The sequence below is a fragment of the Anser anser genome (assembly GCF_964211835.1).
Source record: "Anser anser genome assembly, chromosome: 1".
Lineage (NCBI taxonomy): Eukaryota > Metazoa > Chordata > Aves > Anseriformes > Anatidae > Anser > Anser anser.
This window is the reverse complement of record NC_139720.1, coordinates 155,566,784-155,594,041: the sequence shown is the minus strand read 5'-3', so window position 1 is coordinate 155,594,041 and position 27,258 is coordinate 155,566,784. Positions and strand designations below refer to the sequence as shown.

The 27,258-nt window shown below is 47.8% G+C and overlaps 3 long non-coding RNA genes across 4 annotated transcripts; 2 read left to right on the top strand and 1 right to left on the bottom strand.

The window, feature by feature from the left end:
* The first annotated feature begins 4,127 nt into the window (after positions 1–4,127).
* Positions 4,128–15,549, top strand: LOC310890190. The gene is made up of 3 exons (XR_014577093.1): positions 4,128–5,263; positions 5,338–5,437; positions 13,547–15,549. It is a non-coding gene; the product is annotated as an uncharacterized lncRNA (long non-coding RNA).
* Positions 6,781–10,054, top strand: LOC310890183. The gene is made up of 3 exons (XR_014577089.1): positions 6,781–7,562; positions 7,731–7,811; positions 7,987–10,054. It is a non-coding gene; the product is annotated as an uncharacterized lncRNA (long non-coding RNA).
* Positions 12,260–22,758, bottom strand: LOC310890192. 2 transcript variants are annotated; one of them, XR_014577094.1, is made up of 3 exons: positions 22,450–22,758; positions 15,558–19,682; positions 12,260–12,587 (listed from the first exon to the last, which is right to left on the bottom strand). It is a non-coding gene; the product is annotated as an uncharacterized lncRNA (long non-coding RNA). The 2 variants fall into 2 exon arrangements; XR_014577095.1 differs by having other exon boundaries at positions 15,558–19,662.
* Between the last annotated feature and the right edge of the window lie 4,500 nt (positions 22,759–27,258).

The following is a 27,258-nucleotide window of genomic DNA, read 5'->3' as shown; positions in this document are numbered from 1 at the left end:
TACGAGGCAACTTCCTCTGCTGAGTGCGATCATCACCGGTGCCCCGCCACCCTGCTGCCGAGAAGCTCCATTTTGATTCTGCAGGAATGAGATGAAAGTTGTCTGAGTATCTGATCTCTGTGGTTAAAAACAATGTTTAAACACTTGTTAAAAAAAAAAAAAAAAAAAGGCAATCAGAAGGCAGGTTTGGAGAACAGAGGTCCTATTTTTATCTGTTTTTTCTTACCGTGGGGCTGCACACGCTGCGTACGCCCGCAGGCTTGTAACGTGCAGCCGCGGCCCGGGCAGGAGCAGCGGGTGTGCAAGAGGTGCTGAGCTGAGTGTTTGAGGCATCAGAGGTGCCAAAAAGGCATCTCGATTCAGCCCGGGTCACCGCGAGCTTGCGCTACAGTTTATTCCGACGGGACGCCTCGTTTTGTAACTCGTGTGGTACAGCCCTCTCCTCGTTTGCAAGACGCCAAATGCAACCTTAACGTGGCTTCGTCGTGGTGCTGCTGCTCTCTGTGCCCCCTGAAGACAGGGGCACCGTGCTCGGCTCTTCCCAGAGCAGGCCGTGACACACTGGTGGCCGCCTCCACATACGCTCACCGCCCCATCAAGGCGTGATCCCTCGGGGGCCAGCGCCTCTCTGCAGGGCACCCACAGCATTATTGTTTTCATCTACGAAAACAGAATGTTTCTCGTGAATTTTACTGTCAGAAATTGCTAATCTGTTTTTAGGTGGAATTTTCCAGCAGCATTCGCCCTGAGGCAGTGTTTCCACAACAGCTCCAACCCAAACAGTACCTGCTGGGCAAGAACTGAAAGACGTCACGTAACAGAAAGTGCTGGGGAGATGTGACTTCACAGAGAGCTGCCAGCCCAGCCTCCTGCCCTGCTCCAAGCCAGAGGCTGCTCCTGCACGTGCACACAATGCTCCCGTGCATCTGTGTCCAGCCCTGGGCTCCCCGGTACTGGAGAGGACTGGAGCTACTGGAGGGAGTCCGGCAAAGGGCCGTGAGGGCGATGAAGGGACTGGGGCACGGGGAAAGGCTGAGACAGTTCAGCCTGCAGAAGAAGAGGCTCAGGGGGCTTCTTATTAATGATTTTTTATTAATTATAGTAACTGATATTAATTATTAACAATAATAATTTTTAATAATTAACACCTAAAGGGATGCTGCAGAGAGGACAGAGCCAGGCTCTTTGTGGTGGTGCCCGGTGCCAGGACCAGAGGCACTGGGCACAAACTGGCACCCAGGAGGCTCCCTCTGAGCACCAGGCAGCACTTCTGTGCTGTGCCGGTGACGGAGCACTGGCACAGGTTGTCCTGAGAGGCTGTGGGGCCTCCTTGGAGAGCTTCAAAAGACACATGGACATGGTCCTGGGCAGCCTGCTCTGGGTGGCCCTGCTGGAGCAGGGCTTGGACCAGATGGCCTCCAGAGGTGCCTTCCAGCCTCAGCCATCCTGTGATTCTGAGATCTCCAAGTAGCAGAAGATTTCACAAAGAGTTGGGAAACTGGGAACAGAGAAGAAACACTCTGGGAGCTGAACAATAAGTAGAGAGCAACATCTCCGGGTGCATCCTCAGCTTTGCTTTGCAGTTTCCCCATGGAGGACCATGTTCATGCAAGTAACATTTTGTTCAAGGCTGCAAGATAAATTAGTTGTTATTTCTCATGGGCTACAAGGGTTTTTGCAGGGTTGTCTCCCTTACCTGCACTACTGCATAACCTCAGAAAGGCTGAAGGTCACTGGGGGTAGGGAAGGGAGATGTTCTGGCACTCTTCAGTTGCATGGAGAAATGATGTGACGGTCTCAGAGTCCTACCCCAAGAAAATGGTAGCAAACCCTGTGTGGATCTTGCATTTCTCTGCAGCTCACTTTCCTGACTGGGCTTTAGACCTGAAGACCACGTCAGGTGGGCAATGTGCTTCATTGAACCTCCAGCACAACTTCTGTCCCTTCCTTTTAGTAAGGGTTGTCTCATGGCTCTGCACATCAGCTCAAGATAATGCCCCATTTGAACTACAGCGATTTAAAATTTGTACATTTCATCAGCCTGATTTTTGGTGATGCTTTAAATGTCTGGATTATATCCAGATTTATCCATATCCATAAGGATTTATTTTCCAGTTGGCAAATTTTTCTTTTTAGGGCTTTCTTGAAAGACCAGACAGATAGATCTTAAACCCTACCACCTTAAAGGACCACAGTTTTCTGGGCTTGTTGGCTAAATATTTTTTCAATACATTTGTTACATGCCTTTGCTTCTTGATGCTTGTCTCCTGACTCCAACGTGTGCCTGGTCTCCTCTCTGTGCTCCCAGGCAGGAGTGTGGTTACCAAATTTTTTTCTTCCTAGTGGAAATTTTGCTTCGTGGGGTTTCACTCACTACTGGCGTATTCAAGCCAAGGGCTTGCTCGAAGCCCCTTCCCTCTGTCGAGGCTTTGCACAGGTGGGAATGCCAGAAACCTCGGTGGCGTGGCTTACAGGGGTGGGGATGTGCCTCCCACTGCACCCACCCTCGCATCCGCACCCCTGTCACGAGATACCGAAGGAGATACCGAACGCTTTGCACCTCGCAGGTAGGGATCTGACTTCTCTACCAGTCAGGGTTTTACGGTTCAGCACCACGCAGCCGGAAGCCTCGAAGAGGGACCTTGCCCGTGAGCCACGCTGGAAATTTTCAGAGGTTCTTAAAATCGTGAATTTGCTTTCATGATTGTTATTCAGTGAATATTTTGTCTGTGACAAAGTACCGTGTGGCTTAGCATGTTGTGGAAGTTAGCTTCTTTTTTTTTTTTTTTTTTCTTTCTTCTTTTTTGGCTTGGCTGCCTGCCAGCGTTAGTTGTCTGCAGCAACCAATGCAGCCGTGAGCTGTTAAAATGCGTAATTTTGAAACGTTCGGTCGGAGGGGAGCATTTTGTTCTCCACAGCCCCGATCAAAGCCCGACCTCGGGGCTGTTTAAAATCACGATCGCTTTGAAAGAGCGTTCAAAATGCAAGGAACATGTCCCTGTCCTCAAACAGCTACCGTGCCTGCGCTTTTATAGCGTCCCACCAGTTCTTCGGTGCAATCCCCTGCAGTGCCCAGCCCTTGTCATGCAGCATCCTCGAGGATTTTGCTCTCTCGTCCCTGGACACATCTGGTGGCAGGCTCACCCCAAGTGTGTGCGTGCCTCGGGTCTGCTGAGCCACGGTGGGGTTGCTCTGACGGTCGGCGTCAGGGTGAGTCACGGCTTATCTGACAGAAAGTGGGAATAACGCTGAGTGTTTTTAAAAGGACAAGAAATGGAGGGTGGTATTTTATTTTATCTTTTTCTGCAGCTGAGGGACATTTGAGGGAGACAGTAGTTTCCCATCTCTCCACCATGACAGTCACCAGATTGCTTCAGTTGGCCTTGACCATTGATTACTAAACATAGAATTTCACATGAAATTACCTCTTTGCCATGGCCTTGTTACTTACTATATTACCCTTTTTTAAAAACAAAAAAAAAATACATTCAATCGGGCTGTGACAATAAAGTCATCATCCTAATCTGATTTAAGCACCAGCTCCTAAGAAGGGTAAAATTAGTATTTACTAGAAGTGAAGACTGTGTCATTTCAACAGCGAGGCTCGCTCTTCGGAAGGTGCAGATAAGGATGCGCACCGTCTCCCCACCCACACTGGGTTTACATATTAATGTAAATGGCCATGGCTGTCAGACTGAACGTCTCTCTGAAAAAGCTGTTTTTGTACTCATCTCCTTCTCGTAACAGGGAGCGAAAGATCTGGCTCCTCCGGGACACTCTGGCCACTGCCACCAGGGCGGGATGCCTGTGGGTCCCACCGCCCTCCCCAAGAGCTGGGCAGACCCTGTGGACCCCTAGGGCTGCAAATTTGTCCCCAGCTCCTGTGACCTTGCCATGCTTCACCATTTTGTAGCCTCGTTTCACTGCAGGGCTCCATGCACGTGATCAAGGACCAACACCAGACCCGCAGAGATGGGTGGGTGTTCATAGGGTGGCTACACGCTGCTGGGTCCAACTCCTGTGCCAAAAATGTTCCTAATTTCATGGTTTTTTTTTTTGCACAGAATTGTTCTCAACTCTTCATTTTGCACAACTGATGTATGAATCAAAAACCCTAAACACTTTTTTTCTGGTGCAATGCATGTTGACAGTGGGATTAGCATTTGTAATTGGGTGTAAGCTGGGATAGGGATGGGGGTGATGGTGATTTTATGTTCAGAAACACATTTTATTCTTGACTGAGATGCGAACATCTTCTTAATCTAGGTACAGAGTGTCTGGGGGTGGATTCCATATTGCTGGCTGGGTCTAGAAACTTTTGTGCACTCAGACAAGGCTGTTGTGAAAGGAGAAAGTCTTTGAAAAGCTACTAAGCTGAACAAGGAAAGGGTACTTCCACTGGGATGACCCCGTTGTTCATCAGAAGTCAGTCTGAGGTAAAAGAGAGGTACCGCACTGAGGTCCCTCAGCAAGGTCCACTGAGCAAACAGTGCCAAGGTTTAAATCAAGAGATGAATATCCCCAAGCAGAGACCACGCTTGCTGTCATGCCCGTGTGCAACGTGCAGCAGGGGCTGACCCCCCACAAACCCCCTTTTCAGCCCCGATTCAGCCTTCCCGACCGAGCTCCGTCCCGAGCGTGCACCTCCTCACCCGCTTAAACCAAAGGACCTCGTACAAGGCCCGCGACAGCGCTCGCCCTGTGTAGGCAAGGAGGGATGAGGAGTTAGTGGGGAAAAAAGAAGGGAAGAAAAGCAATCCTTGCCAGGAGAAAAAACAGCCGTCCCGCGCCACCTGTGGGCCTGAGACCAGCTGCCATGGCCCTGCTCCGTGAAGACCGAGCGTGGTGGAGGCGAGCTGAGGCTCTTCTCCGCACAGCATCTATCAGCCCTGGGACATCGAGGTGGCGGGGAGCTGGCCTGGGCAGCGGGAGGGCTCCCTGCACTGGGGAGGTGGTGGGACAGGGGCACACGGGGCTGGCTCCATGCCCCGGGATGCCCAGAAAGGGGATGGGCTGATGCGGCGGCGAACATCAGCCCCTGTTGGCTGAGGATTGGATCTGCCCTTGGGTCTGGTCTTGTGTGAGAGGGCCAGCAGGGTGCTGGAAGGAAGCAGGAAGAAGTGCAGGAGAAGGAGGAGACATCCTCCTCTTCCTCCTCTTCCTCCTCCTGAACACATCTGGAGCGTGGAGAGGGCACAGAGGGAGATGGGGGTGCTGGATCCCAAGACACATCTTCTCCAAAATCAGGGATGCTGAAGAAACGGTGATTTATAGCGAGGAGTTGGGAAAAGGGGAAGAGAGCAAAAATATTTCTTAATCGTCAAATGCTATTTTTAGGATTCCTAGAGGTTCAATCTGCAGTTTTCCGTGATCCCTGGAAAGCAGGCGTACTTTCCCATGAACACAAGAAACGTCATCTCGGGATTAAGCAGAAACTGTGAGTACGGGATTAAACTCCACTTACTGAAAGAATTACGTTTTTTTTTTAATGGGAAACACGGGAACATCCATGCCCCAAACCTCCACCCCAGAGGACAAGCACCCTGTGCCTGCTCACCGGCGCTTGGATGCCCACCTCGCTGCAACATCTCTTCTCTTCACTCTACCAGAGGCGCTGGCGAACCACAATTTCACTAGTTTTGGGGGTGTCAGGCTGGGAGAGGAGCAGCCCGGTGGGCAGAGCAGCTTCCCTGGTGCCACTAGAGGTCACCGTCTCAACGAATTACCCGGCTGGGATGCACGGCAAGGGCGGGAGCCACCGCAGATGCAGCCAGCACAAATCTCCTGCCTTTGAAACAGCTCCGGGAAAGGTTCCCGGGGTTGAAATTGCTGCTTAGTGCAAGCGAGGGGCGGAAAACTCAGAGGTCTGTCCTCAGAGAGCAACGACTTCTTGACTCGCTTTGTGGAGATCTTGATGTACCATCTCGTCATTTGTATAATAATTAAATGTGGTGATAAAATCTCAATCTACCTACTTGGATAGAGATTTTAAAAGCAGTCAGGCAGAAAATGCTTTTTTTTTTTTTTTTTTTTTGAGCTTCTGAAACCCAAGGCGGCTTTTGGAGGACACAGGACCCTTCTGTCCCATCCTATGCTGAATTTTTCATCAAGCTGAAGGTGCCACGGGCACCTTCGCACCCTCACCGCCACCCGGCAGCAAGGTGAGGGCACAAACAAGGTCTCAGCTCAGGAGCCGCCACACTGAAAGCCCCTCGCTGCTTCTCAACCTCTGCCCCTCCTCGTGCAGGAGTTAAAGACCTACGAGAGCTGCTAAACTTGCCCGAGGGAACCAGCCACAATCAGGAGGTAGTTTGTCTTCCCCCCAGGGCTTCCCCAACCTCCTCCGTTTGATGCTTTCACTTGCCCTCAAGTTCAGGCCTCAGCCTCTTTGGGGATGGAGGGCTCTCATTTGCATGCCTCAAATGTTTTTGGGTAGGGTGAAATTCAAAAGTAAGTCCCCACCGTGGTTTTAGCCAGGTTTCGCTTTGAATATCTGGGTTACCTCAAAGCAAAACTGAGAAAAAGCCCTGGGCTAACTCTCATGATCTCAGGCCTTGGACTGTCACGCGTCTTCACTTATTGCTAGAGCGAAATTATTCACAGCCCTTTCACCCAGCTATCGCTCCCATTAGAAACCAGATGAAACACCCTCGATCTCAGCGGTGAAACCGAGAGCAGGATTTGTTTTTAGTGGCTAGCTCCTTATTTAGCTGGCGGAAATGCTGGCGGCGATCACCGCCGACATCGAGCAAACCCACTCTCGCTTTCCACTCCAGCGCCTCCCGCAGCCCTCGCCACGCCGCTTTTCGGGGAGGAGGCAGACGTAGCACCCCGTGTAAGGCCGGGGGGTTTGGGGGGTCCTTGTGCTGCAGACCCCTGACTGGTTTCCAGCCGCTCTCATCTGCTGGGACCTGCTGGAGGAGGAGGAGGAGGAAGAAGCCCGGGGCCATGCAGCATGAGGAGATGCACCCAGGAGAGGACACCGCTCTACAGGGACCCTGATGCCCCCCTGCCCAACCCACCGCTCTTCCAGGGTCCAGAGGGCTCTTCCGTGTCCCCAGAGCATCACCCTCATGAGCTCTGCAGGCACATCTGAAGGACCTGGGTCTGTACAGGCGGCCGCAGGCACTTCCCCAGCTGCCTGGCACCCCGTTAGCTGTAGGGGCAGGTAGAAGGGGAGCGACTGCTGCTTTAAGGGCACCTGGTCAAGGGCCCTTTCCAAGGCAAGAAGGGATCAGAAGAAAGGGAGGCGGTGATGGGAACCAAGTCTGGCCAGTCACGCTGATTTAGGAACATGTGGGAATGCGGGAATGTTTATTCCAGCGGGGTTGTCTGATGGAGGACTTCTAAGCCGGGAGGCAATGACCAGAAACAGACCTCCCAGCCACACTAATTGGTGGGCTAATGAGCTGCAGGCGCCACTTCCAGGGAGGATGAACCTCGCAGCTGGTAAGATTGTCAGCTAGGGGACCTGGGCAGGGAGAGTGAAAAATAAACTGCAGAGCCCTGCAAACCCATGGGGGTGTGAGGGAGGAAGGAGGAGCAGGAGGAACAGGATGGGGGTAGGTAGAAAAGGGCATAGAAGGGCTGGTTGCGTGTAAAACAAGGCTGGTCGGTGTGCTTGTCTGGCTGAGCCCTGCGGCTGGTCAGCACAGTCTGTCCTATCTTATAATATTCTCCCATTAAATCTTTATTTAACTCTCTACTTGTGTGCGTACTTGTGGACACAGAGAGCGTGGTGCGTGTGCCTGCACTCGTCACTCTTTACCTCACTGAATGTTACTCATCGAGGGAGTGAACGTCGCTTCCTGGTAGGTAAAAAGGCACCGGTGCAGGTGGATTTATTGTCAGGGATAGTCCTCGTTACACAGGCGTGGGCACGGGCAGAAGGCAGGGGGAAAGGTGCCAAGAGGAGGAAGCCCATGCAGCACCTGAAAGCCCAAGACTCACAACCAGAGAAAATACTGATGACTTTCCCCTTGGCAGGTGGGGAACACGAAGCAGAGAGAGATGAAGGTCCGGAGCCAGAGCCTGTCCGTGTGTCCCTCTTGTCCAGCCGGGTGTGAACACAGCAGTCCCTCTTGCTCCTCAGGGCACTCAAGTGTGCCCTTGCAATCCAGTGTAGGGCTGGTTCCCACTGGTTCCCCCTGCCCCGCATGGGGCTGCAGGAGCTGGGAGGCACATTATTCCCCTCCCTGCACTTGTGGTGAGATCTCCTACAGCGGCTGTGGAGAACCAAGAGGAAAACCTTGATAATAAACGCTGCGAACCACAGGACTGAAGTTATCAAAAGTCAGTGCAGCTTTACTGCATTTCATGCCAATTTAATAAAATCTGCTTTCCATCTACCTCTGGAGGCACATGACCAGCGTGATTGAAAGCAGGCCAGGAGAAGCCCGAATGAAAAACCCACTGCAGGTATAGGACAAACTCCAGTACGGGGAGGTAGGTGCTGATTAGAGACCATAAACACCTGAAGTGAAATAATGGGGCGAGCCGAGGCGATGGAAAGCGCGTTGCTCTTAGGAACCATACGAGAAGGTGAATTGCAAGCTGATACAAGGCTGCTTCCAGCACCAGATGGCTACGGCAGGGCTGCTTGGCACACAGTGAGGTCTGGGGAGCAATTCTTAAGCCAATGTTCATGCAACGCAAGGGTCTTGATGCACTTCAGCTCTGCATCACTTCTGGCTGCTCTGTTGACAACCAGTGTGGCAAGATCAAAGCCATGAAAAGACAAAAAGATAGCACAGGTTCTCATCCTTGTTATTCAGGCATTAATGGCAATCTGGAATACACATTTCCATCCAGAAAATAGGTACTTTCAAGAAACTTTGAGATGAAAAAATAATTAAAGAAAATAGGTATGGTGAGATGATTTTGGACATCCAAGGGAAAAATTAGTTCCCATAAAGCTTTATCCATTACATGGATACCCAAGCAAACCCAAGAAATACAAGCAATCAGATACATATTCTTATTTAATTTGGTGATTAAATGTTTGGGCTTTACTGATATTATCAGTTGCATGTTGGAAAGGAGCTGCTGGTTAGATACATTACAGCCTCAGGTGACTTTTGATAAGAGTTTACAAACAATGTGGAAAGCATTCAATCAATTAGAGGTGGGTTTTAAGTATCACTGACTTCCCCTTAACAGGGAAGTTAGCTGAGTAAACACCTTAATCAATTGCAAAAATAAATCATCGGAAAGAAACACAAGCTCCTCCTAGAAATCCTCCAACCACCCTAAATTATTTTACTTGCAGAGATGTAAATGGCTTCAGCATTCAGGGCTTCTGTACCTACATTACCCAGGAAAATGAAATAGATGACATTTTGATAGACTGCTTTGAAATACAGAAGTACAGTATGATTGTTTCTTGAACGAAACCATTATATTTGTACAGTGAACCTTGATCTCCGGATTCACCCACCTACACTTCGTGTCTGCAAAGCAGGTGTCTTCATGTGAGAAACAAATTTAAACTGTAGTATTGTCTATGGAGACCCGAACAGGGGAGCTAGGACCTTCCAGAGTTTTGGCTGGAGAAAAAAGTAGGGAAAAGTGAATCAGAGACCGATACTGGTTACAATCTGGTAGCCTGGTCAGTGAATTTAAAAAGAGTGCAGCTCTGTTTGCTGTTATTTCTGAGATTTGGGACATAATCCTGCTCTGATTTAAGTCAACGGGAGTTTTGCTATTGACTTCAGAGGAACCAGAATCAGGCACTTTGTCTGCTTCAGGCCTGACTGTTTTATTTGGAAATATAACTTTTTAAAACACACACTTTTCTCTTAAAATGCTACAAAGTAGAGCAAGTAATTACATTAGGCTATACCTGAAGCTCCAGAGAATTAATACAAAGGCCGCTTGGCTCTTGCCAACTCTCACTATTACAGTTTTACTAGCACCATATGCAGCACTACCTTACCTGCTTGTTTCACTTAGTGAACTCATTGGGGGCTTTCGTTATTTTTATTTTTTTTTAAGGAGCTTGCAATATACACAAACAAAAGCTCCAGGGAGCGGGGACCAGCTCGGTGGCCCATATGGTGTCCGTATCAAAGAACTCGGAGGTGGAGCAGGTCTGTTTGCTCAGCAACCCCGTCCTTTCTGCAAATGTGTGAGAGTTGGCTCGGAAAAAGTTCTCTTTTGGGTGGTTTGCGTGGCTTGCTGTCAGGCAAGAACCCGTGAAGTGAGATTTACCGTGCTATTTGGAGCATACCAGTGGCCCCAAAGGCAGGGAGCTGGGAGGCTGGGACAGGACTGACTGTGTCAGCCCTGGGGCTAGGGGAAGGCTGGGGACACTTGTCTGAGGAAAGGGTTCGTGCAGAGGGGAGTTTTTGCTGGAAAAAGCAAATCCTGTGATTCTTGTGCTACTAATCCTGAGGAAGAAGAATGGAATGCAAATTTAGCACCAGCTGCAAATCATACAAAGAAGACTTCACATAAAAAACAAGGTAGGGATTATCCTCCAACAGACAGCTTTGCTAGGGCAGAGTAGAAGTTCCTGCACGTAGTCTGGCTCACTCTGACAGCCAGGAAGTAGAGGTGAGGTCTGAAGAAAAAAAAGGATGAGGGATTTGTCACCACGAGGCTTGAAAATGAGGCGAAGCCTCGCATGCACCACACCACACGGCAGCATGGAGGCAGTCACAGCCACGACAGCCCACTTGCCCCTGGAATTTTTGTTTCATCCAAGTGAAAATGCCTTGCGGCCAAGCCAATGATGAATTTGGCTCTGGCTGAGGGCAGGCCAGGAGCTCCTCTAGCCCTGAGGACTGTCAGCCATGATTTGGGCGCTGAGGGGGGTCTGGGAGTCCTGTGGGTGTCAGGAGGAAGCAGTGTGAGCTGGAGCAGGGATTTAGGGAAGAAAGGGGTGGAAAAGGAAGGGAAAGGTGGTAAACTCGAGGGAGGTGCAAGTTATTCCTCAGAAATGGGTTTGGTGTTTTACTAGTGTGTGGATAACTTCTGCCCACTAAAAAAAAAAAAAAAAAAGATGCACCTTGCTGAAGAGCTCCATCGTTGGAATCGAGCCGAGTTCAGGCTGTCCCAAAACTAGGTTTTGTTGTAAGAAGATGGCTTGCATTGGCTACTCCCGTAGTCAGAGAGAAAAACCAAATAGCTTGCCAGGAAAGGATAAAGGTTGGAAATTGAAGGTACAGCTTTCAGCCTCATGTAGATTCTTCTGTGCCTTTGTCCACAGCAAGTATATAGGTTTGGGGGGTTTACTGCTCTTACGCTACCTTGAGATGTTCAATTAGCTTGAGCTGTGAGCATTACAAGGCCCAGCCATGTGGAAGTCAGACACTGGTGGCTTTAGGACACAGACTGGAGAAGGGTGACGGGTTTTGTTGCGAACTCGTCTCTGAACCCCAGCATAACCCAACACACAAACGTGAGCAGGAACCAGACCGGGACCAGCCCTCAGGAGTGAGGAGCGGGCAGAGCTGCACTCCCTCAGAGGGGATGGACTGACAGGTGTTTTGGGACCTGCTTCTCCCTCACTCTGGGCGAAGGAGCACAGGATCCCAGAAGTGCTGGTGGGACAGGAGTGCTGGAGGTCACCTAGTCCAACCTGCACTCCAGTCACCCTTTGGGCTCCTCCTCACCACACGAAGCAAGGCCGGCTCCTCTCTCACACCGCACCAGGCCCCAGGCCATGGTGGCAGCCCTCAGCTGGACCCCTCCAGTTCTCCTCATCCCCCTTGAACTGGGGTCCCAAAAAACACACTGTACTCCAGCTGTGGACATGCCAGTGCCAGGGAAGGGAAAAGTACACGGTGAAAGTACACGGTGCCAGCTCTTTGAGCCTCAGCCTCATCTTGCAGGCCGATCCACGGTGCTCACCACCATGCCACCACCCACATCCCCACCGCTGGCTGTCAAAGCGGGTCTAAATGTCTGACAGGACTTCTAGGAGAAGCAGGGTAGCTTCAGTTACAGCTGAAGCTTGGGTGTCAAAGCACCACAGCGCTCCCTCCTAAGGATGTGCATACAATTAGCCGTACTTGCTCGGTAAATTCGAGCAGCGCCCGACTTACGTTCTCTTGTTTCTCGAGTTCACGTTACAGCCTAAGACGTACCAAAACACAGTTTTATATGCTAATTTCCTTACAGTAAAACCCTTACTATATGTCGTTCATCGATATCAAGCAGTGTACATGCAAGAAAAGGCTAATATTATGTATATATTACCAATTTTATGGGTTCAAGAATTACAATGTGCTTGCTTTATTTAGGTGGTAAACTTTTTTAATGAGTCTGGAGGGTCCTTTACATAAAAGTAGTGACTCTATCTTGGAATCTCTTTCCATGTTTATTAGAAATGTGTTTTACTTTACCATGAAAAAAGCCAAGGAAACATGCAGCCTTAAAGTCTAATGAAGTAGTTACTCATGCAGTCAAAGTTCATAAATTTTAAATACATTTAATTTATAAATTGAAAACATAGCTTGCGCTGGCTTTTTCAAGATTATTGCTTTCCACAGGGGTCTCAGGATAGTTGCCGAGCCATGCTTGTTGCCTCTTTTCTTTCAAGGCTGAGACTAGATCTTCACAATTCACACACATTCATTCTGATGCTTTTAGGGAAAAAAAAAAAAAAAGGCATTTTCAAAACAGCAGCTCTTTAAAATATTAAAAATTGTAACCCAGCCTGCAGCCTCTTTGTTCTCAACTCAGATAAGGTTTGCTTTTGAGCTGACACTTTAATAGAGAGCTCTTTCTCCTGGTGAGAAACCCTTTGTCCCCCTGGAGACCTCTTTTCCAAGCTAATTGCGGAGCGTGTTCCCTGCAGTGGCAGCCTGAGCCTGACTCCAGCCTCACACCAATAAAACCTCGGTACCAGCCTGGGTCATGAGCCCAGCCCCCGGGAAGAGGAAATTTAGGGAAGGGAGGAAACAAAGATACCAGCTCCCCACTTTTGTTCTCTGCCCTCTGCAGTCCTCTGGTTGCTCATCCATCCCTCGTGAGCCACTTTGCAGAAGCTCAGCCATAATCCATCCTGCTTGCTGAGCAGTCTTGGGTACAAAGCATGCCGTGGGGATGCCTGGCACTTGGCAGTCCCCTGCCTACACCAGAGGAGAGCTCCAGCCTTGCACGAGCTGGGGTTTCCACCAGGCATGCCATGGGATGCAGTGCAGCAACGAGGTGAGGCAGCAGCTCACTGGTGGCTGCAGGATGGCTGCTTGGTGTCTGGGAGACCGGAGTGGCAATTACTGGGGCTACGAATAATTTTAGGGGGATGTTACAAAAAACAGAATGTGCCTATGGTAAGGGGAAGTATCAAGCCCACCATAGCTGGAATCATGGGTTTAGTATTTAATTTTAGTTCCCTCTGACTGTATTGCTGTAAAATGAAGCTTGGGGGGGGTTCCATAGGAACCTAAGGGTACCCAAACAGGTCAGTCATATCCAAGCCGTTTCAGAAGGTTATTTCTCCCATTTGGCCTCCAGTGATAGGGGGGTCACACCACAACATCCCTCACCCGGGTACTCCAGTGAGTCACCCCCCTGTCAGCTACAAACACTTTTCCAACAGGTGGCTCATGGAGGGGCCGTGTTTGCATCATTCATCGAGGTCAGTCAATCCCCAGCCGTGAGGACAACTCCAAGGGCTGCTGCAGAAGACATCTGTGAGGTGAGACCACCTGGACACCTGGCACACATCCCCGCTCCGCACCCCCGTGCATCCCCTCTCCTCCATCCCTCGGTCCAAAAGCCCCCACGTAGCTGCAGAGCCAGCAGCACGCGGCAGGCCCAGCCGGCGCAGGGAGCAGGGCCGGTAATTGGAAAGGGGAATTGCAAAGCACCAAAGCTTATCAGCAGACAGCCGGGGAGAGCTTAGCAGCTCTCCTGGGGAGCCCGAGGTCCTGAGCGGGTTTGCAGCCTCTTGCTCGGCGGCACGGTGCACACGTGTGCGGCTGCTCCGCTCGGAGCAGCACGGGAGTGGGAAAACAGTGGTTTTGGGGTAGCCTGAGGCACGGCACGCAGCACTAGCTGCTATTTCCTGATGTATCTTTTACTCATTAATGCTATAGTCTAAATATAGCCCCGACAAGCGCTGGCAGACGTGGGTAAACTCAGGACTTCAAAGCCTGGCCCCTTTAGCAGGAGTCATTCAGTCACTGCCCAGGATGGGTCCCACTGGTTCCCAGCCAGCAGTCCCTCCCTCGCTCAGCAATTTATTCAAAATAGTGGGCAAACACAGAAGAGGGAAGGAACACGGCTTCACGGTGGGGATTTTTGCCTATATCCCATCCCAGCTTCTGCAGGAGTTTCACCTGTCCATCCCTCTTCCCAGTTACACAAGGGATGGAAAAGGTGGCCAAGGGAGAAAAATTAAATGCACATTTGCACTTACATGGTGCTGCATGAAGCTTAAAAAGGTTAAAAATAACAAGGTTATGGGTGTTTAAAGGTTTGCTGTCATACTCTACATAAATGAATATGGTTGTGATCTCTGGCATGTTGAAATACAACGTCACTCAGCTTATTACTGATTTCATTTTTTTGTCCATCCATAACAAAATAGGCTTTCCAGTGCAATGAAAGTCCAGGATAGTCTCCAGGACTCCCCAGAGGAGCAGCCTCCCATGTGAGATTGTAATCTCTACCCAGGAACTCCTCAGCTCATCTGCCTCAGTGTGGCTTCCTCAGAGCAAACATGAGACCACGCTTCCCTATGCCTCGAATTCCTGGCTGTCCTTCTATTATGGTACTTGAAGCAGCACAGCATTTTACAGAGACATAAGAGCTTGTACGGGGCACGATACCCTCATCAGAAGTAATCTGCCTTTTAGTGAATGGCCATACCTCCACACTCAGATAATTTGCCCCCAGATAATTTTTTTTTCTCCATAGCTGGAAATATAACACTCCATTTGTTCCCTTAGGAGAACGGTGTGAGAAAAAAAAAAAAGATATCAGTGAGCAAATATTTGGTGGCAAAGTCAAAGGAATGATGTTCTTTTGAGATAAATTCTCCTTGCTTACAGCTGAGTAGACAGAGATTAAGATATACGAATCCGGGCTCCTTGCCAATTCCCCCCCATCTGCTGTCAAGAACAAATGCTTCGTTATTTGGCTCGGTGCGGTAGCAAAGAGCAGCGGAGAGGGCAGTGGGCCATGGCCATGCCCTCTCGTTGGTGTTTCCCCACCCACAGGAGCTGCTTTTTCCTGAAACTTCCAGCCCTAATGCTCCGTGTTAGTGACAGAGAGAGGGCCAGGGCTGGCTTGCCAGCAGCGGTGCATAATGAGAGCACCATTCAGGGAAGAACATGTGGATAGAAGAGAAATGAAGGAAGACGGATACGTGAGGCTTGTGAAAAACAAAGGTGGGTGTGGGAAATCAAGAGAGAAAGAAGAACAGAGATTTCTGGTGTCCCTGGGAGATCAAGGCATGTACTATCAAGAGATACAGGCTTAGGGATTACTGGGGGCTGTGAGCAATTGGAAGACTTGGTAGGTCCTGGAGCTATGTTACAATGTCACCAAAACCCTGCGAAAAAATATGAAAAATTACAAAAAGAGCAAGCCCATGAACCACATACCCTTACAGCAGGGGTCTCTGTCAGGAGGAGCAATGTCAGGAGGCTGGTGCCCAGCAGACTGACCTGGATTTCTGCATGGCACTGGTGCATCTGCAGCTGGAGTTCGGCATCCTTTGGTGGGACCCCACTTCAAGGGGGATGTGGAAAACCGGAGGGGTCCAGCTGAGGGCTGCTGCCATGGTCTGGGGCATGGAGCACAGATGAGGTGTGAGAGAGGGGGAAGGAGCTGGGCTCGGTCCATGTGGTGAAGAGGAGCCCAAAGGTTGATCAAACAGATAAGCAGCTGCCTGAGGGGCAGTTACAAAGGTGACAGAGCCATGATCTTCTTGGTGGTGCCAGAGGACGTAACAAGGGGCAACAGCCACACATGGTGGGTGGGGGGATTCAGGCTGTATATTGGGAAAACCTTCTCCACCTGGTGCCCCAGAGAGGTGACAGAGGCTCCTTCCTTGGAGGTCCTTGGCTAAAGTCCCAGTGGGGTTGTTCAGCGTGGAGAAGAGAAGGCTCCGGGGAGACCTTATAGCGGCCTTCCAGTGCCTAAAGGGGGCTGCAGGAAAGCTGGGGAGGGACTCTGTGTCAGGGAGTGGAGTGATAGGAGAAGGGGCAATGGCTTTGAACTAAAAGAGGGGAGATTTACGTTAGCTATAAGGAAGAAGTTCTTCACTGTAAGGATGGTGAGGCACTGGCACACATCGCCCAGAGAAGCTGCGGCTGCCCCATCCCTGGAGGTGTTCAAGGCCAGGCTGGATGGGGCTTTGGGCAACCTGGTCTGGTGGGAGGTGTCCCTGCCCATGGCAGGGGGTTGGAACTGGGTGGGCTTTAAGGGCCCTTCCAACCCAAGCCATCCAGTTTTTCTGTGATTAGTGGTAGTCCTGCTTTGAGTGGGGTCATCGCCAGGGTTCCATCCAAACAACATTTCTGTGATTCTATAATCTTATTTCTTTCCATAAAACTTGACAATTTACATACTGGCCTACTTTGCTAGCACAGACGATATCTGAGAGAAGCCACAAACAATCAACGCAACGGCAGCCACCAGCACAAGATACAGACAGGACTTGCTGCAATCCAAATACATCACACAACTCAGAGCAATGAATGCATGGGCTGCGTATTCAGCCGCATGCATTTTTCATTCATCCAGATCACACAAATGTAAAGATGTCCTTTACTGAGTCTTTCCCACCGTATCAGAGTTGCTGAGGCACTAGCGGACTCATCTGTGGATTGTCTGTAATCGCTTCCAGATTCCCAGTTCTTGGCAGGCCGAGCTACCAGGGATTGCTCTTCTTTTGGCTTGCAAAGCTCTCGGAGCATACAATGTGCTCCAGTCACAAATACAGCGCTAACGGGCACTGTGGACCATGTGAACCCGTGGACTGGGTGCACTGTCAGCCTATCAGACTACCCTTCTGCGCTCACTCATCTACATGAAGAGGGAACAGTATAAATACTCATCCATGATGAAAAAGCATTCTCAAACATACCATAGAGTATCCATATATATCCAGTTTTGGTATCTCCGAATACAGCACGGCAGGTGCCAGCATTGTATAACATCAGAAGAGTAACCACTCCTTCCACACTTAAATTTTCTACTATTTTAATTCTATTTTCAATTCAAGTATTCTGCACATTACAAAGCCACACTAGTAAGAGACTGCTTAATCTGAAAAAAAAAAAAAAAAAAAAGCAGCTGATTTGTGAGAAACTTGACCCTGGCAGATTTGGGGTTGTGTTACCTTCTTCATGGTGGCATTGCACTGTATTTCTTCATGTTGAAATCTAAAACTGGAAAACAAAATGCCTCATCCTGAGCAGTCCAAAGTAAGCTTTACTTACCCGCCACGTGGGAGTGTTTACAGACGATTTTCATTGTAAGAATCCTGAGATTTGCCTCGTTAGCAAACTAACACATCAAGTGAGATTCTTTTCTCGACAGCCTCTATTTTCTGCTCCTACACGTCTGCATGGTGATCGTGTGAAAGCAATGTACTGCGATTTCCAGAGAAAAGGTCACTGAGAACACCTTTAACTTTTCGCCAAAACTTTCTGAACATTTGTGTCTCTTCTCTATGTAAATTACACGCTCTGATATTTTCACATCTGATCAACCTTCCTCCCACCAGTCTTAAACCAAAGCAGCAATTTTGTGTTTATCTGTAATCCACATAACCTTACTAGTTTTGGTGGGTATGGAAGATATAAATCAGGATGTAATTTGAAATTTCCAGATTCCTCTGAATTGTGGTGTATTTGTTACAAACAATTACAGAGATGATAACTCCCCTGGCTGATGTTTTACATAAATTTTTGTCATCCTAATCCCACCGTTGTTATTTTAATTAAGTTTTAAAGTAATCTCCATTTTGTTACTGATTGGGACATATTGATAAAGATATTAAATGCATGTGAAGCAATGCCTGCACCAAGTTCTGAAAGGAGATCTTACACAAAAGCCAATAGGAAGACCACCCACTCCTGGTGCTCTCCTTCCCCTGAGTCATCTCAGCGCTCCCAGCAAACCGCTTTGCAAAGGGCAACGGCGGCACCTATGAAAGAGGTTTGATTGCAAACGAGGGCAAATAACATTATTAAAACCGTTTGTGGGTGGGAGCTGACAAAACTACATATTGCAGAATCCCTACAGCCTACCCATTATAAAATTGCACCTCGTGATTTTTTTCATCATTCAAATTTCGGTACTCAGATGCCCTTTAGAATGTAAAAGAACTTTGTCGGAGCAGTTGCAATGGTTTTACTTGCTTTTCTCCCTCGTTTGAGAAAACAAAGAGCTTCTTGCGAAGGATCTTAATCTTTTCATTAGCACAGGTCGTGTTTGTATTTATCGATATTGCAAATCCTTTTCCATTTACAATCACACACCATTGCTGTGAAGACAAAGGAGTTTGCATGAAATTACAACACCGGATGTGTAATCTTATATGGTTTTTAAATTTGGACCATTTTGATATTCTCAGAGTTAAAAAAAAAAAAAAAAAAAAAGTACTCTGTTTTGTGCTGTCTTCCCTCTCCACCCCTCTTTCTTCCTCTTCTGTCTTCCACAGGCTTGCCCGATCCCTTGCTTCCTCTTTCCGACCTTTTAGTAGTTTAATGAAGAACGCATCTCCCTAGTGTGCCCATAAGAGCGTCACGTGGGACAGTATTAAAGCTTTACTTGTATTGCCTGCCTGCAAAAATGAAGCCACCTTTTGCACCATCTTTTTTTATCAGCAGGTCATTAAAGACCTTCTTTTGCGGCCAAAGTGGTCTCTTCCCCGTTCTCGCTGTGAGTCTCCTGCATCGGGGCAGTTTTTCATCGGATCTTCAGCGCCTCTTTTAGGAACCGGCAGTCCTCCAGGGTCCCTTTTCCCATTAAAATTCCTTTCCACAAGACTGCATTTACCAATTCTTTGAGTGGGTTGAAGTCTTCTGTTTTAAGTTCATTATGCCATTGCTTCCACTCCAGTCTCTCCTGAAGCTCGAGAGCTGTGCTGATTTGTGATCATTTCCACCCAGGTCGCCCTCCTTTCAGGCAGTTTTCCCACCTTAGCCAGCAGCAAAGCTAAAGCAGGCAGGTACAGCCTCCTGCCACTGGGCAGGCACTGAAACAAAAAGCCACTCTTTAACCCCAGGACTTCAGGAACAGGCTGCATGGAGCAGTTACCCCCCAGACACATATTTCTGACCGAATTTCTGATGCTGTCAGATGTATCCTGCAGGAGGTGATGTGCATCACTTCCCCAAGCCGCGGAGTGCAAGGCTGCTGCGCGCCGGCATCTGGTTCAGGGAATCAGCTCACTGCAGCTGAAGCGATGGGCTTGCGGCTCTGCAGTGAGCTCCAAGCAGAAAACTCCCATAGGAGCTGGAAGCCAGCTCAAACGCTTCAGCTCTGAGCTGTCCCTTGTTCCTGTAAGCTGTAGGATGTAACTGACTGGAAACAGACTTGTTTGTGAACTTCAAGGCTGCACTGACGTCCCTGTCCGGGGACTCTTTCCCCAGTTACCAGCAGTCAAACGTTCAGATGTGGTTACCAATTTTACTTGGTTCTGATCTTGGATGCTGAACTTCTCTCTCAAGTCAAGGGAAGTGGAACCAGCCAAGGCTGAAAGTCACACATGTTTTCTTAAGAAAGGGCAACAACAATAAAAAAAAAAAAATCAAGGCATACAAATTCTGAAATGCAGAATTTAGAAAAACAGGATTTTTTTTTTCCTGGATTTCTCCTAGAAACAGAGACCGTATGTCTCTGTTAGGGTGAAGGCTGAGAAAATTATCTTTTAGTTTTACCATCATCTTACATGGTATTTAAAACATGGCAATATAAAATTGACCATTATTTTCACTTCAAGCCAGAAAGCTCTTTCTCTGCTCTTATTTCGAAGTGTAAACTTTAAAGCAGCTAAGTAAAGCTCTTTCAAGTGTCGGATTCCACCAGAATTAGGGGGTTAGGCGCACCGAATTGCCGCTTCCATTTAACACGCATTCTGCTTCTTGCCGCTCTCTGTCCTGTTTTTGCTTTTCTCCGGCTATTTATTGCCTCCTTTCCTTTCCCCACTTTCTATTTGAGGCTGCCAAGGGGAGAGCAAAGTCCGACCCCCGCAATGAAAGGCTTCACCTGCGGAGCCTGCTGAGAGTGAAATTGATAAAGTGCAGCACCAGCCCAGGCAATTTCACTCACAGCGGGCACTTGGAGGTGAAGCACTGCCATAAAATGGAGCAAGGTTACTCGCTTGCCACCTTCCAGCACAAATCACCAGCTGATACCTCCTTCTTTCGCAATCTTTTCACCCATTTCCTGCCAGGCCCTGGTTGTTCTGACCCCAGAGCAAGAGGCACGAACCAGCAACATGCCATAGCCCTCTGCAGGCCACCTCCCAACGTCATCCTGGGGAGGACGCCCGCGGTCCTATGGCCTCTCTGGGTGCCACAAGAGTGCCGCAGAGCACTTCGATGGGATAAGGATGACTTGTGGCTATTTCTGTAGCATCTGATGAGGGTGTCAGCCTGGTGCCCCGTGTAATTTAGGACAACCTACATATCATTTTAGCTGGTGGCTCCCAAAGTGCTATTTCAGCACAGCTCAGGTCCCAAGGGGTAGGTAGGGACAACACAACATGCTCAGGCATCACTTTGCCAAATCCCACTTCCTCTGCTGCTTGAAAATCCAGCGTATTAGAGAACGACTTTTCACCAGTTTGGGATTTTTTTTATTTTGATGGGAATATTTCTCACAATCAGGGTCTATGAGCTTGACTGGCACTGGGGTTGAGACTTTTCCCTCAGACTGGTTAGTGTAAGTAGTCACGAGAGAAACGTGGCAATGCAGAGAAGGGAAACTGCACTCTGACATCTCCTCCTGTTTCCAATACTGAGAGCAGAGGATGAAAATTAAAAGCTCCATATTTAAAATAAATAATCAGATATTTTTTTTCAAACAATTCATATCCGACACCAAAGTATTTTGAAATCGAGGAAGGCTTAATCCTTTATGGTAAACAGTCACGGTTGAAATTAGATCACATTGATAAGGCAGGATAAAAAACTAACACGAGTTAAGTTTTCTCATACTTCAGAGCACAAAATTCCAGAAGTGAAGGGATTCCTGAGAAACTCCCTTTCTAAGCAGCACTTCCTGTGGAGCTTGATTGGAGACTGAAGACTGGACAGTGTCAGACATCTGGTAGAGCAATCCCTATAGTACTAGCTGGGGGAATTTTTATTTCTATGAGCCAAGAAATACCCATTTACAAAATTCAAGGACTGAAATTAAGAACTAAGAAGCACAATGCACACTCAATATATCTGAATGCTTCGCTCCTAATTTGGCACATAATTCCCAATTTAAATCCAGGGAAAAATTGAAGTCTCAAAAGTATTTAACTGCCTCAATTCCTTCACAGATCTTGTCTAGATTTCCACCAGCCACATCCCAAATTGGCTCTACAGCTTTTACAGCATTGTTCCAGAAGGCTCCCCATAATCTGAATTTCATAAACATGATTTGTTTTACAATGGCACAAAATTCACCATCAGGAACTAGACTTGGGTAAATCTTTGTCCATGAATGCAGATTTCTGCATGAGTTGCTATAGGATATTGGGCAAGAATACTTGAGAAATTTGACCACAGATTAACTGGTAGTAACCAAATGGTGCCAGTTGTCTGTGTGTTTCCACTTACAGAATAGAATCAGTTTAATATAGATTATTAATATATATATATTCCAGCTTTTTTTTTTTTTCAAAACTCTAGTTTAACTCTTATCTAAGATCCAAGAAAAGACTGTTCAGGACAAAATATAGATAGATAGATAGATAGATAGATAGATTCTTCTTTGGCCAGTTCATAGATACCCTCTGGACAGAACTAAACTTCCTCTACTGACTGATTTAAATCTACTCCAGGATGCATCTAGCATAGGTCAGTACCCAGATTAGCTTGATCTGAAAGCTCTCAAAAAACAGTGACCACCAAGAGTGGCACTTAAGCTTGGAACTACAGTGAAGCTACTAATTACTAACCATGCTGACAGCTGAACTAGTAACCAGCTTAATTGATTTGGGGGTCATAGAGCTATGAAAAAAAGAAAAAAAAAGAAAAAAGAAAAAAAAAGAAGAAGAAAAAAAAAGAAAGCACTCCCCTTTGTTTCATCCACAAACATATTCCACTTTTTCCTAATATAAAGGTTTGTTTCTTTCTAAGTCCTGTAATTGGTACTAATGATAACAACAATCGCATTATTACGCCCCGAGGGCTGAGCAGACTAATTGGTGCGGCCTGAACCAGGCCTGCTCCAAACATGGCAGACGTGGGCCAGGCAGGCAGCAACCCTCCCACGCTTTCTCTTGTGCTGGTTTAAAATTCACCAGGGACCCCACAGAAACCTTACCTATAGCAACTGCTGAAAACGGTCATAAATTCAGCTGCTCCCAAGGCCATTACTGCTTGGTCTGTGCTAGCCGGTGCCACGTGCCCCCTCTTCCTCCTAGAGGAGCCTGTTTTATGTTTGCTGTGAGGCATTGCCACATCTCCCTTGGCACACTTCCCTCTCTGAAGGCTCTGCTCTACTGCCTAGGCTAAGGGGTAAATTTAAGCCCGATTTAGCCTTATATACACTGTGACAGCTGTATAATCTTTTCAGCATTTTCTTTGTAGATTTAGTATTAGTCTTCACCTGACAGATCTCTTTTTATGTCATTCAGCCATTCCCTTTTAATTTGGTGAGTCAGCTATCGGACTTCTCGCACGTTTCTAGCACCACCTGAAATAGTGTGAAAAAGCACATAGGTCTCTTGGTAGCGTACCAAAAGCCTGAATGGAATTGTGTTAAATGTTAACGTGAGGCCGTTCATAAAGTGACGGGAGGTACTGAAGCTAGTTCCTGAGAAAAGATTAAAAAAAAAAAAAAAAAAAAAAGCAACCAACAGATGTGCAAGTAATAAAACCAAGTAAGCACAGTGATGGCAGAACCAGCTAAGTTTCTGCGTGCTGTGTGGTTAGTCCGAATACTGCACCGACTGTTTACTTAGGAGGTGAATTGGCTTCTGTTCAAGAGGATAGGCTCTTCCTGGAACAGCTGCCATGCTTTGACCTGGAGGGGAAGCACACGTCACATGCCACCGTGCCCCACGGTGTATTTGCAGGTTGCAGCACAGCTGCTGCAATGATCCTGAGCCGCATCTACCCACAGGAGAACTGTGCCTCGGCAAAGAGGGCACAAAGCCAGCAGGACCTCTGCCCTGGCACCTTGCTGGCACTGCTGCCATCCATCACCACGGGCTGAGGGAAGCTCACGCCATGCCTCCGCTCCCACCAGTCCCACAGGTAACATGGTCAATGACATGTCCCTGTTGCCAAGAAAGTTTTAGATCTACAGAAGGAGGAAGGCACTCGATGTGCTCACCTTCCCCTTCAGCTGTAATCCTGTTCTGCTGTCATCCTACTGAGGAGGCACACAGCACCCTCCATTGTTAGGATCAGAGCTCTCTAAAAACTGGCCTCCAGTCATTTGCAGAAGTACCTTACGTTCAGCAGTACTGCATTGCTCAGATCTCCTCAAGGCAAGGTAGCATCAGCCGTCACAAACCATAATCCCTTACCTGTTTTATCTCCAAGAAGTGCTCAGGCAGAGTTAATATACCTGCTGGGAGCAGGGGGTAAATTGTTACCAGTGGTCATTATAGAATCAGCGAATCATTAATGTTGGAAAAGACCTCCAAGCTCATCTGGTCCAACCATCCCCCCCACACCAGTGTCACCCACTAAGCCATGTTCCTAAGCACCACGTCCAACCTCTCCTTGAACACCCCCAGGGACGGTGACTCCACCACCTCCCTGGGCAACCTGTCCCAGTGCCTGACTGCTCTTTCTGAGAAGAAATGTCTCCTCATTTCCAACCTGAACCTCCCCTGGCGCAACTTGAGGCCATTCCCTCTAGTCCTATCACTAGTTACCTGTGAGAAGAGGCTGACCCCCAGCTCCCCACACCTTCCTTTCAGGTAGTTGCAGAGAGCAATGAGGTCTCCCCTGAGCCTCCTCTTCTCCAGACCAAACAACCCCAGCTCCCTCAGCTGCTCCTCACAGGACTTGTGCTCCAGGCCCTTCACCAGCTTCGTAGCCCTTCTCTGGACACGCTCCAGGGCCTCGATGTCCTTCTTGTAGTGAGGGGCCCAAAGCTGAACACAGCACTCGAGGTGCGGCCTCACCAGAGCAAAGTACAAGGGTACGATCACCTGCCTAGTCCTGCTCATCTGGAAAACTTTTAATCAGTTTCTGCCTCTACCTGATGAGGTCCTCATGCATACCTCTCTGTTCTAGAAAAAGACCAAACTACCAGTCTAAGGGTATATATATAAAATACTTATCAGCATGGTATTTTTCCCCAAAATGAAATTCACCATGAAGTTACTAGAGCAGATTCTTTCAAGAGAAAAATAAATAAATAAATAAATAGAGCATTCATTTACAACGCACTTTCTACGTTTCATGTATTTCTATATAGGAGAACTCATCTGCAGGAAGGTAGATTTGGGTTTCTGCTGCAAATTCTGCTGTTTGCCTATGCTGTATTAAGAAGTATTTAAAAAAAAAAAAAAGTTAAAACGATTATTAGCACTAAAATGTATGTTACGTCCAGTTAGTGCCCTAAACATTATGCAGGAGAGTAATCCTTAACTGTGTGCTTGCACTCTCCACAGCAAGTAATATTTATCTGTTCCACACAAAGTGGAATAGCCTCCCTACAGCTTGGCATCTAAGGCACCACTGTGAGAAAAGCAGGTTTCAGTACCCCCAAGCAAAGGAAGAAACATAATGGGAGAATGTATAAGCCACTAACATGTAGCATATAAAGGCCTTTTAAAAGTTTGTTTCCAAAATTATCAACTAAACTATAGTAGTTGTGAATCCCTGAATAGAGGCAATTCCCCCAGCCCAGACATTAGCAGCAAAAGTTGAGAACAACCACAACAATAACAAAACGTATTCTGAAGAGTTTCTGATAAAAAAGGGATAATATTTTTCAGTGAGTGACACATTTTCCCAGCAGTTTGTGACAACTCTGCATGCTTTTCTTTGTATTTTCTTATCACAAGAAATTCTCAGTAAAAAAGCCACAGGCTGTTCTTTTGCTTTAGCTTCTGTTGATTCACTGATCTCTGAAACAGTCATGTTTCCGGTGTCTTGCATAATCTTGGAATTTCTGCTGATAAAACCTGTGATACTTGTTCTTCTGGTACTAAAAACACACCCAATGCTTTGTTTCCTATGGCTGTGAAACCTGCAGCAAGGGAATCCAAGAAGTGAAATTCTCAACCAAATTCCCACCGGAGTTGTCATTAAATTAGATAAAGGTAGGTTTCACCCAGGCCCATATTGGATCTCACAGACCATGGCCATTCCTGGGTTATAATCCATGGTTATAGCTGCTCCAAAAAAGCCACTGTAGTGAATGAATTATGCAGCCCGCAAACTGTTTTTACATGTCACCTTTGAGCCAGAAAATAGGGAGCATCACAGAATACAGCATCATACACACCGAAATGTTCTTGGGACAAAGTGGCAGGCAGAGCACCTGCTAAAATTCCTCTGAATCAGCAGGTTTTGCAGTCCCGAAGGCAGAGTAAGACGAGGGATTTATACAGATCACAAAGCACACCATGACTCCTACTCATCGTGTAGCTTTTGGAGTGTTCTCAAGGAAGATGAGGATTAAATGGGCAAAGGCTTTTAAATATTCTCTCATGCAAAGGAATGGAATTAGGCCCACAAAAGTAATTTGCTTGGAATATTAACCTGGGAAATGGGAGATATGTTTGAACTCCCTTGTGGCAGAAAAGAAACTGAACCCGGGTCATTTACAACCTGATTACCCTAACCATGAGTAATTTTAAATAAAAAGAGCGAACTGGGATTTCTTCTCCAGCTGTGCTTGTCACAAGCCTTGATCTTATAATTGTGCTCTTAGGATATCTACGGGATGAGACAAGTAGGAATTAGACTTTGGAATAAGAAAGACAGATGAACAACTTAAATTTTAAATATATAGAGATCATAAATATCTAATATGTAGTATTTTTGCCATAAATTAACATATATTTATATAAAGCTGGAACTGTCTTACATAATGTAGAAACTATATAAAAATGAATTAAAATAGCCCTACCTAAGGATTACGTTATGTGGCCTAAGTGCTCAGCGCTGCATTTGGTAGGTGCTGGGTGAAGTCACCCACCTGCTGGCCCATCCTGCTGGGTGTCCATCCTTGACGGCTGCCCCAGGTGCCCACGCATCGTGTGGCAGAGTGTGGATCAGACCGCCCTTCAGCCAGCCCTGTCCCTTCCCTACCCGCTCTATGAGCTCGACCAGCAATCCCTTACCTGCCTAAGGACCGAGGCTGTGTGGTGGGTTGCGAACCACAGGGGCACCCCCTCCTCCCCTCAAGCCCTTCAAGAAATAGGAGCTCAAAGATACCCTAAGAATCAAGGAAATGAGCAGAAACACCCCAACATTTACAGATGCAAGCTTTCCCTGGAGGCCATTGCTTGGGGTTTCCAGAGCTGCACAAATAAACTGAACTGGTGGAGCGCTGCAGGACGGCAGGAAAGGTCAAACAAGGATCTGAGCCGTGTCCCTTCTCTGTTATCAAAGCATATCTGTAATGTTTTTGTATAAATAGCCTGTATGGCTGCTATAGGGGGCACACAGAGTGTGTGTGTTTCACTTGTTTATTTTCAGGGGCAAACAGCCTGTGTGTGTTTGCCTGCCCATTCTATTAGGGGACATACAGACCGTCTGTGTTTCCATACCTGCCCCTTCTATAGGGGGCATGCAGACCGTGTGTATTTCACTTGTTTGTTTTCGGGGGCAAACAGGCTGTGTGTGTTTCTTGTTTGTTTTCGGGGGCAAACAGGCTGTGTGTGTGTTTCTACGCCTGCCCCTTCTATAGGGTTTCTGTGTGTGTTTCTCCTGTTTTGGGGGGCATACAGACTGTGTTTCTATAACTGCTCGTTCTATAGAGGGCATACAGACTGTGTGTTTCTATACCTGCCCGTTCCATAGGGGACATACAGACTGTTTCTACGCCTGCCCCTTCTATGGGGTTTCTGTGCGTGTTTCTTGTTTACTTTTAGTGGCCTGTCCCACACGAAGGCAGGCAGGGGCACCGGGGTGGGAAGGGGGCATGGCTCCTGTGCATCCT